This window comes from Schistocerca gregaria, chromosome 3 (assembly GCF_023897955.1).
Source record: "Schistocerca gregaria isolate iqSchGreg1 chromosome 3, iqSchGreg1.2, whole genome shotgun sequence".
Classification (NCBI taxonomy): domain Eukaryota; kingdom Metazoa; phylum Arthropoda; class Insecta; order Orthoptera; family Acrididae; genus Schistocerca; species Schistocerca gregaria.
Window position 1 is genome coordinate 220,205,414 of NC_064922.1, and position 12,960 is coordinate 220,218,373.

Below are 12,960 nucleotides of genomic sequence, written 5' to 3' on the forward strand. Positions count from 1 at the left end.
ATCTTTTAACTATTACAGGCAATCAATTACAAGGTCCCGATGAACCACTCCATGTTTTCTATAACCCTTAGACCATTCCATTGACTATGAAGCACAGGAACTGCTTCGGGATTGAATGCAACAGGCACCAAGCGTACTACTGTCCAGACGAGTAACACTTCGAACTGTCTTCCCTTGGAACCTTTGCTGGGAGTCCAGTAATATTTGCCGATTCACCATCCCACGTTTTCTGTAACACATGGACTTTCGTGTCGACGATGAAACACAGGAGTTGCATCGGGATAAAATACAACAGGAACCATGGCGACTTCTGTCCACACAAGAAACACTTCAAACAGTAATTTTTTCTACTATTACCGGGATTCCATTACTAGGTTCCGATGATCATCACCACGTCTTCTGTAACCCTTAGACATTCGTGTCGACGATGAAACACAGGAATTGCATCGGGATTAAATACAACAGGAACCATGGTGACTTCTGTCCACACAAGTAACACTTCAAACCGTCAATCTTTTAACTATTACAGGCATACAATTACTAGGTCCCGATGAACCACTCCATGTTTTCTATAACTCTTAGACCTTCCCATTGACTATGAAGCACAGGAACTGCTTCGGGATTGAATGCAACAGGCACCAAGCTTACTACTGTCCAGACGAGTAACACTTCGAACTGTCTTCCCTTGGAACCTTTGCTGGGAGTCCAGTAATATTTGCCGATTCACCATCCCACGATTTCTGTAACAGATGGACATTCGTGTCGACGATGAAACACAGGAGTTGCATCGGGATAAAATACAATAGGAACCATGGCAACTTCTGTCCACACAAGAAACACTTCAAACAGTAATACATTCCACTATTACTGGGATTCCATTACTAGGTTCCGATGATCCACACCACGTTTTCTGTAACTCTTGGACATTCGTGTCGATGCTGAAACACATGAATTGCATCGGCATTAAATACAACAGGAACCATGGTGACTTCTGTCCACGCAAGTAACACTTCAAACTGTCATTCTTTTAACTATTACAGGCATACCATTACTAGGTCCCGATGAGCCACTCCATGTTTTCTATAACTCTTAGACCTTCCCATTGACTATGAAGCACAGGAACTGCTTAGGGATTGAATACAACAGGCACCCAGCGTACTATTGTCCAGACGAGTAACATTTCGAACTGTCTTTGCTTGGATCCTTTGCTGGGCTTCTAGTAATAGTTGCCGATTCACCATCCCACGTTTTCTGTAATACATGGACATTCGTGTCGACGATGAAACACAGGAGATGCATCGGGATAAAATAGAACAGGAACCATGGCGACTTCTGTCCACACAAGAAACACTTCAAACAGTATTTTTTTCTACTATTACCGGGATTCCATTACTAGGTTCCGATGATCCACACCACGTTTTCTGTAAATCTTGGACATTCGTGTTACGATGAAACACAGGAAATGCATCGGGATTAAATACAACAGGAAAAATGGTGACTTCTGTCCACACAAGTAACACTTCAAACTGTCATTCTTTTAACTATTACAGGCATACCATTACTAGGTCCCGATGAACCACTCCATGTTTTCTATAACTCTTAGACCTTCCCATTGACTATGAAGCACAGGAACTGCTTCGGGATTGAATGCAACAGGCACTAAGCGTACTACTGTCCAGACGAGTAACACTTCGAACTGTCTTCCCTTGGATCAATTACTGGGCGTCTAGTAATAGTTGCCGATTCACCATCCCACGTTTTCTGTAACACATGGACTTTCGTGTCGACGATGAAACACAGGAGTTGCATCGGGATAAAATACAACAGGAACCATGGCGACTTCTGTCCACACAAGAAACACTTCAAACAGTAATTTTTCTACTATTACCGGGATTCCATTACTAGGTTCCGTTGATCGACACCACGTTTTCTGTAACCCTTGGACATTCGTGTCGACGATGAAACACAGGAATTGCATCGGGATTAAATACAACAGGAACCATGGCGACTTCTGTCCACACAAGAAACACTTCAAACAGTAATTTCTTCTACTATTACCGGGATCCCATTACCAGGTTCCGATGATCCACACCACGTTTTCTGTAACTCTTGGACATTCGTGTCGATGCTGAAACACATGAATTGCATCGGCATTAAATACAACAGGAACCATGGTGACTTCTGTCCACGCAAGTAACACTTCAAACTGTCATTCTTTTAACTATTACAGGCATACCATTACTAGGTCCCAATGCACCACTCCATGTTTTCTATAACTCTTAGACCTTCCCATTGACCATGAAGCACAGGAACTGCTTCGGGATTGAATGCAACAGGCACCAAGCGTACTACTGTCCAGACGAGTAACACTTCGAACTGTCTTCCCTTGGATCAATTACTGGGCGTCTACTAATAGTTGCCGATTCACCATCCCACGTTTTCTGTAACACATGGACTTTCGTGTCGACGATGAAACACAGGAGTTGCATCGGGATAAAATACAACAGGAACCATGGCGACTTCTGTCCACACAAGAAACACTTCAAACAGTAATTTTTCTACTATTACCGGGATTCCATTACTAGGTTCCGTTGATCGACACCACGTTTTCTGTAACCTTTGGACATTCGTGTCGACGATGAAACACAGGAATTGCATCGGGATTAAATACAACAGGAACCATGGCGACTTCTGTCCACACAAGAAACACTTCAAACAGTAATTTCTTCTACTATTACCGGGATCCCATTACCAGGTTCCGATGATCCACACCACGTTTTCTGTAACTCTTGGACATTCGTGTCGATGCTGAAACACATGAATTGCATCGGCATTAAATACAACAGGAACCATGGTGACTTCTGTCCACGCAAGTAACACTTCAAACTGTCATTCTTTTAACTATTACAGGCATACCATTACTAGGTCCCAATGCACCACTCCATGTTTTCTATAACTCTTAGACCTTCCCATTGACCATGAAGCACAGGAACTGCTTCGGGATTGAATGCAACAGGCACCAAGCGTACTACTGTCCAGACGAGTAACACTTCGAACTGTCTTCCCTTGGATCAATTACTGGGCGTCTACTAATAGTTGCCGATTCACCATCCCACGTTTTCTGTAACACATGGACTTTCGTGTCGACGATGAAACACAGGAGTTGCATCGGGATAAAATACAACAGGAACCATGGCGACTTCTGTCCACACAAGAAACACTTCAAACAGTAATTTTTTCTACTATTACCGGGATTCCATTACTAGGTTCCGATGATCATCACCACGTCTTCTGTAACCCTTAGACATTCGTGTCGACGATGAAACGCAGGAATTGCATCGGGATTAAATACAACAGGAACCATGGTGACTTCTGTCCACACAAGTAACACTTCAAACCGTCAATCTTTTAACTATTACAGGCATACAATTACTAGGTCCCGATGAACCACTCCATGTTTTCTATAACTCTTAGACCTTCCCATTGACTATGAAGCACAGGAACTGCTTCGGGATTGAATGCAACAGGCACCAAGCTTACTACTGTCCAGACGAGTAACACTTCGAACTGTCTTCCCTTGGAACCTTTGCTGGGAGTCCAGTAATATTTGCCGATTCACCATCCCACGATTTCTGTAACATATGGACATTCGTGTCGACGATGAAACACAGGAGTTGCATCGGGATAAAATACAATAGGAACCATGGCAACTTCTGTCCACACAAGAAACACTTCAAACAGTAATACATTCCACTATTACTGGGATTCCATTACTAGGTTCCGATGATCCACACCACGTTTTCTGTAACTCTTGGACATTCGTGTCGATGCTGAAACACATGAATTGCATCGGCATTAAATACAACAGGAACCATGGTGACTTCTGTCCACGCAAGTAACACTTCAAACTGTCATTCTTTTAACTATTACAGGCATACCATTACTAGGTCCCGATGAGCCACTCCATGTTTTCTATAACTCTTAGACCTTCCCATTGACTATGAAGCACAGGAACTGCTTAGGGATTGAATACAACAGGCACCCAGCGTACTATTGTCCAGACGAGTAACATTTCGAACTGTATTTGCTTGGATCCTTTGCTGGGCTTCTAGTAATAGTTGCCGATTCACCATCCCACGTTTTCTGTAATACATGGACATTCGTGTCGACGATGAAACACAGGAGATGCATCGGGATAAAATAGAACAGGAACCATGGCGACTTCTGTCCACACAAGAAACACTTCAAACAGTATTTTTTTCTACTATTACCGGGATTCCATTACTAGGTTCCGATGATCCACACCACGTTTTCTGTAAATCTTGGACATTCGTGTTACGATGAAACACAGGAAATGCATCGGGATTAAATACAACAGGAAAAATGGTGACTTCTGTCCACACAAGTAACACTTCAAACTGTCATTCTTTTAACTATTACAGGCATACCATTACTAGGTCCCGATGAACCACTCCATGTTTTCTATAACTCTTAGACCTTCGCATTGACTATGAAGCACAGGAACTGCTTCGGGATTGAATGCAACAGGCACTAAGCGTACTACTGTCCAGACGAGTAACACTTCGAACTGTCTTCCCTTGGATCAATTACTGGGCGTCTAGTAATAGTTGCCGATTCACCATCCCACGTTTTCTGTAACACATGGACTTTCGTGTCGACGATGAAACACAGGAGTTGCATCGGGATAAAATACAACAGGAACCATGGCGACTTCTGTCCACACAAGAAACACTTCAAACAGTAATTTTTCTACTATTACCGGGATTCCATTACTAGGTTCCGTTGATCGACACCACGTTTTCTGTAACCTTTGGACATTCGTGTCGACGATGAAACACAGGAATTGCATCGGGATTAAATACAACAGGAACCATGGCGACTTCTGTCCACACAAGAAACACTTCAAACAGTAATTTCTTCTACTATTACCGGGATCCCATTACCAGGTTCCGATGATCCACACCACGTTTTCTGTAACACATGGACATTCGTGTCGATGCTGAAACACATGAATTGCATCGGCATTAAATACAACAGGAACCATGGTGACTTCTGTCCACGCAAGTAACACTTCAAACTGTCATTCTTTTAACTATTACAGGCATACCATTACTAGGTCCCAATGCACCACTCCATGTTTTCTATAACTCTTAGACCTTCCCATTGACTATGAAGCACAGGAACTGCTTCGGGATTGAATGCAACAGGCACCAAGCGTACTACTGTCCAGACGAGTAACACTTCGACCTGTCTTTGCTTGGAGCCTTTGCTGGGCATCTAGTAATAGTTGCCGGTTCACCATCAAACGCTTTCTGTAACACATGGACATTCGTGTCGACGATGAAACATAGTAGATGCATCGGGATAAATTACAACAGGAACCATGGCGACTTCTGTCCACACAAGACACAATTCAAACAGTAATGTTTTCTACTATTACCGGGATTCCATTACTATGTTCCGATGAACCACACCACGTTTTCTGTAACTCTTGGACATTCGTGTCGACGATGAAACACAGGAATTGCATCGGATTTAATACAACAGGAACCATGGTGACTTCTGTCCACACAAGTACCACTTCAAACTGTCATTCTTATAACTGTTACAGGCATACCATTACTAGGTCCCGATGAACCACTCCATGTTTTCTATCACTCTTAGACCTTCCCATTGACTATGAAGCACAGGAACTGCTTCGGGATTTAATACAACAGGCACCAAGCGTACTACTGTCCAGACGAGTAACACTTCGATCTGTTTTTGCTTGGAACCTTTGCTGGGAGTCCAGTAATAGTTGCCGATTCACCATCCCACGTTTTCTGTAACACATGGACATTCGTGTCGACGATGAAACACAGGTGTTATATCTTGATAAAATAGAACAGGAACCATGGCGACTTCTTAGCACACAAGAAACACTTCAAACAGTAATTCTTTCCACTATTACCGGAATTCCATTACTAGGTTCCAATGATCCACACCACGTTTTCTGTAACTATTGGACATTCGTGTAGACGATGAAACACAGGAATTACATCGAGATTAAATACAACAGGAACCTTGGTGACTTCTGTCCACACAAGTAACACTTCAAACTGTCATTCTTTTAACTATTACAGGCATACCATTACTAGGTCCCGATGAACCACTCCATGTTTTCTATAACTCTTAGACCTTCCCAGTGACTACGAAGCACGGGAACTGCTTCGGGATTGAATGCAACAGGCACCAAGCGTACTAGTGTCCAGACGAGTAACACTTCGAACTGTCTTTCCTTGGAACCTTTGCTGGGCTTCTAGTAATAGTTGCCGATTCACCATCAGACGTTTTCTGTAACACATGGTCATTCGTGTCGACGATGAAACACAGGAATTGCATCGGGATTAAATACAACCGGAACCATGGTGACTTCTGTCCACACAAGTAACACTTCAAACTGTCATTCTTTTAACTATTACAGGCATACCATTACTAGGTCCCGATGAACCACTCCATGTTTTCTATAACTCTTAGACCTTCCCAGTGACTACGAAGCACAGGAACCGCTTCGGGACTGAATGCAACAGGCCCCAGGCGTACTAGTGTCCAGACGAGTAACACTTCGAACTGTCTTTCCTTGGAACCTTTGCTGGGCTTCTAGTAATAGTTGCCGATTCACCATCAGACGTTTTCTGTAACTCATGGACATTCGTGTAGACGATGAAACACAGGAGATGCATCGGGATAAATTACAACAGGAACCATGGCGACTTCTGTCCACACAAGAAACACTTCAAACAGTAATTTTTTCTACTATTACCGGGATTCCATTACTAGGTTCCGATGATCCACACCACGTTTACTGTAACTCTTGGACATTCGTGTCGACGATGAAACACAGGAATTGCATCGGGATTAAATACAACAGGAACCATGGTGACTTCGGCCCACACAAGTAACACCTCAAACCGTCAATCTTTTAACTATTACAGGCATTCAATTACAAGATCCCGATGAACCACTCCATGTTTTCTATAACTCTTAGACCATTCCATTGACTATGAAGCACAGGAACTACTTCGGGATTGAATGCAACAGGCACCAAACGTACTACTGTCCAGACGAGTAACACTTCGAACTGTCTTTCCTTGGATCCTTTGCTGGGCGTCTAGTAATAGTTGCCGATTCACCATCCCACGTTTTCTGTAAGACATTTACATTCGTGTCGACGATGAAACACAGGAGTTGCATCGGGATAAAATACAATAGGAACCATGGCGACTTCTGTCCACACAAGAAACACTTCAAACGTTAATCCTTTCCACTATTACCAGGATTCCATTACTAGCTTCCGATGATCTAAACCACGTTTTCTGCAACTCTTGGACATTCGTGTCGACGCTGAAACACATGAATTGCATCGGGATTAAATACAAAAGGAACCATGGTGACTTCTGTCCACACAAGTAACACTTCAAACTGTCATTTTTTTTAACTATTACAGGCGTACCGTTACTAGGTCCCGATGAACCACTCCATGTTTTCTATAACTCTTAGACCTTCCCATTGACTATGAAGCACAGGAACTGCTTCGGGATTGAATGCAACAGGCACCAAGCGTACTACTGTCCAGACGAGTAACACTTCGAAATGTCTTAATTGGATCCATTACTAGGTGCCTACTAATAGTTCCGATTCACCATCCCACGTTTTCTGAATCACATGGACTTTCGTGCCGACGATGAAACACAGGAGTTGCATCGGGATAAAATACAACACGAACCATGGCGACTTCTGTCCACACAAGAAACACTTCAAACAGTAATTTTTTCTACTATTACCGGGATTCCATTACTAGGTTCAGATGATCGACACCACGTTTTCTGTAACCCTTGGACATTCGTGTCGACGATGAAACACAGGAATTGCATCGGGATTAAGTACAACAGGAACCATGGTGACTTCGGCCCACACAAGTAACACTTCAAACCGTCAATCTTTTAACTATTACAGGCATACAATTACAAGGTCCCGATGAACCACTCCATATTTTCTATAACTCTTAGACCATTCCATTGACTATGAAGCACAGGAACTGCTTCGGGATTGAATGCAACAGGCACCTATCGTACTACTGTCCAGACGAGTAACACTTCGAACTGTCTTTCCTTGGATCCTTTGCTGGGCGTCTAGTAATAGTTGCCGATTCACCATCCCACGTTTTCTGTAAGACATGGACATTCGTGTCGACAATGAAACACAGGAGTTGCATCGGGATAAAATACAATAGGAACCATGGCGACTTCTGTCCACACAAGAAACACTTCAAACAGTAATTCTTTCCACTATTAGCGGGATTCCATTACTAGGTTCCGATGATCTACACCACGTTTTCTGTAACTCTTGGACATTCGTGTCGACGCTGAAACACATGAATTGCATCGGGATTAAATACAACAGGAACCATGGTGACTTCTGTCCACACAAGTACCACTTCAAACAGTCATTCTTTTAACTATTACATTCATACCATTACTAGGTCCCGATGAACCACTCCATGTTTTCTATAACTCTTAGACCTTCCCATTGACTATGAAGCACAGGAACTGCTTCGGGATTGAATGCAACAGGCACCAAGCGTACTACTGTCCAGACGAGTAACACTTCGAAATGTCTTAATTGGATCCATTACTAGGTGCCTACTAATAGTTGCCGATTCACCATCCCACGTTTTCTGTAACACATTGACTTTCGTGTCGACTATGAAACACAGGAGTTGCATCGGGATAAAATACAACAGGAACCATGGCGACTTCTGTCCACACAAGAAACACTTCAAACAGTAATTTTTTCTATTATTACCGGGATTCCATTACTAGGTTCCGATGATCGACACCACGTCTTCTGTAACCCTTGGACATTCGTGTCGACGGTGAAACACGGGAATTGCATCGGGATTAAATACAAAAGGAACCATTGTGACTTCTGTCCACACAAGTAACACTTCAAACTGTCATTCTTTTAACTATTACAGGCATACCATTACTAGGTCCCGATGAACCACTCCATGTTTTCTATAACTCTTAGACCTTCCCATTGACTATGAAGCACAGGAACTGCTTCGGGATTGAATGCAACAGGCACCATGCGTACTACTGTCCAGACGAGTAACACTTCGAACTGTCTGTCATTGGAACCTTTACTGGGCGTCTAGTAATAGTTGCCGATTCACCATCAAACGTTTTCTGTAACACATGGACATTCATGTCGACGATGAAACACAGGAGTTGCATCGGGATAAAATACAATAGGAACCATGGCGACTTCTGTCCACACAAGAAACACTTCAAACATTAATCCTTTCCACTATTACCGGGATTCCATTACTAGCTTCAAATGATCTAAACCACGTTTTCTGCAACTCTTGGACATTCGTGTCGACGCTGAAACACATGAATTTGCATCGGGATTAAATACAACAGGAACCATGGTGACTTCTGTCCACGCAAGTAACACTTCAAACTGTCATTATTTTAACTATTACAGCCATACCATTACTAGGTCCCGATGAACCACTCCATGTTTTCTATAACTCTTAGACCTTCCCATTGACTATGAAGCACAGGAACTGCTTCGGGATTGAATGCAACAGGCACTAAGCGTACTACTGTCCAGACGAGTAACACTTCGAACTGTCTTCCCTTGGATCAATTACTGGGCGTCTACTAATAGTTGCCGATTCACCATCCCACGTTTTCTGTAACACATGGACTTTCGTGTCGACGATGAAACACAGGAGTTGCATCGGGATAAAATACAACAGGAACCATGGCGACTTCTGTCCACACAAGAAACACTTCAAACAGTAATTTTTTCTACTATTACCGGGATTCCATTACTAGGTTCCGATGATCGACACCACGTCTTCTGTAACCCTTGGACATTCGTGTCGACGATGAAACACAGGAATTGCATCGGGATTAAATACAAAAGGAACCATGGTGACTTCTGTCCACACAAGTAACACTTCAAACTGTCATTTTTTTTAACTATTACAGGCGTACCATTACTAGGTCCCGATGAACCACTCCATGTTTTCTATAACTCTTAGACCTTCCCATTGACTATGAAGCACAGGAACTGCTTCGGGATTGAATGCAACAGGCACCAAGCGTACTACTGTCCAGACGAGTAACACTTCGAAATGTCTTAATTGGATCCATTACTAGGTGCCTACTAATAGTTCCGATTCACCATCCCACGTTTTCTGAATCACATGGACTTTCGTGCCGACGATGAAACACAGGAGTTGCATCGGGATAAAATACAACACGAACCATGGCGACGTCTGTCCACACAAGAAACACTTCAAACATTAATCCTTTCCACTATTACCGGGATTCCATTACTAGCTTCAAATGATCTAAACCACGTTTTCTGCAACTCTTGGACATTCGTGTCGACGCTGAAACACATGAATTGCATCGGGATTAAATACAACAGGAACCATGGTGACTTCTGTCCACGCAAGTAACACTTCGAACTGTCATTATTTTAACTATTACAGCCATACCATTACTAGGTCCCGATGAACCACTCCATGTTTTCTATAACTCTTAGACCTTCCCATTGACTATGAAGCACAGGAACTGCTTCGGGATTGAATGCAACAGGCACTAAGCGTACTACTGTCCAGACGAGTAACACTTCGAACTGTCTTCCCTTGGATCAATTACTGGGCGTCTACTAATAGTTGCCGATTCACCATCCCACGTTTTCTGTAACACATGGACTTTCGTGTCGACGATGAAACACAGGAGTTGCATCGGGATAAAATACAACAGGAACCATGGCGACTTCTGTCCACACAAGAAACACTTCAAACAGTAATTTTTTCTACTATTACCGGGATTCCATTACTAGGTTCCGATGATCGACACCACGTCTTCTGTAACCCTTGGACATTCGTGTCGACGATGAAACACAGGAATTGCATCGGGATTAAATACAAAAGGAACCATGGTGACTTCTGTCCACACAAGTAACACTTCAAACTGTCATTTTTTTTAACTAATACAGGCGTACCATTACTAGGTCCCGATGAACCACTCCATGTTTTCTATAACTCTTAGACCTTCCCATTGACTATGAAGCACAGGAACTGCTTCGGGATTGAATGCAACAGGCACCAAGCGTACTACTGTCCAGACGAGTAACACTTCGAAATGTCTTAATTGGATCCATTACTAGGTGCCTACTAATAGTTCCGATTCACCATCCCACGTTTTCTGAATCACATGGACTTTCGTGCCGACGATGAAACACAGGAGTTGCATCGGGATAAAATACAACACGAACCATGGCGACGTCTGTCCACACAAGAAACACTTCAAACAGTAATTTTTTCTACTATTACCGGGATTCCATTACTAGGTTCCGATGATCCACACCACGTTTTCTGTAACCCTTGGACATTCGTGTCGACGATGAAACACAGGAATTGCATCGGGATTAAGTACAACAGGAACCATGGTGACTTCGGCCCACACAAGTAACACTTCAAACCGTCAATCTTTTAACTATTACAGGCATACAATTACAAGGTCCCGATGAACCACTCCATGTTTTCTATAACTCTTAGACCATTCCATTGACTATGAAGCACAGGAACTGCTTCGGGATTGAATGCAACAGGCACCAAGCGTACTACTGTCCAGACGAGTAACACTTCGAAATGTCTTAATTGGATCCATTACTAGGTGCCTACTAATAGTTGCCGATTCACCATCCAACGTTTTCTGAACCACATGGACTTTCGTGTCGACGATGAAACACAGGAGTTGCATCGGGATAAAATACAACACGAACCATGGCGACTTCTGTCCACACAAGAAACACTTCAAACAGAAATTTTTTCTACTATTACCGGGATTCCATTACTAGGTTCCGGTGATCGACACCACGTTTTCTGTAACGCTTGGACATTCGTGTCGACGATGAAACACAGGAATTGCATCGGGATTAAGTACAACAGGAACCATGGTGACTTCGGCCCACACAAGTAACACTTCAAACCGTCAATCTTTTAACTATTACAGGCATACAATTACAAGGTCCCGATGAACCACTCCATGTTTTCTATAACACTTAGACCATTCCATTGACTATGAAGCACAGGAACTGCTTCGGGATTGAATGCAACAGGCACCAAGCGTACTACTGTCCAGACGAGTAACACTTCGAACTGTCTTTCATTGGAACCTTTACTGGGCGTCTAGTAATAGTTGCCGATTCACCATCAAACGTTTTCTGTAACACATGGACATTCATGTCGACGATGAAACACAGGAATTGCATCGGGATTAAATACAACAGGAACCATGGTGACTTCTGTCCACACAAGTAACACTTCAAACTGTAATTCTTTTAACTATTACAGGCATACCATTACTAGGTCACGATGAACCACTCCATGTTTTCTATAGCTCTTAGACCTTCCCATTGACTATGAAGCACAGGAACTGCTTCGGGATTGAATGCAACAGGCACCAAGCGTACTACTGTCCAGACGAGTAACACTTCGAAATGTCTTAATTTGATCCATTACTAGGTGCCTACTAATAGTTGCCGATTCACCATCCCACGTTTTCTGAACCACATGGACTTTCGTGTCGACGATGAAACACAGGAGTTGCATCGGGATAAAATACAACACGAACCATGGCGACTTCTGTCCACACAAGAAACACTTCAAACAGTAATTTTTTCTACTATTACCGGGATTCCATTACTAGGTTCCGGTGATCGACACCACGTTTTCTGTAACGCTTGGACATTCGTTCGACGATGAAACACAGGAATTGCATCGGGATTAAGTACAACAGGAACCATGGTGACTTCGGCCCACACAAGTAACACTTCAAACCGTCAATCTTTTAACTATTACAGGCATACAAT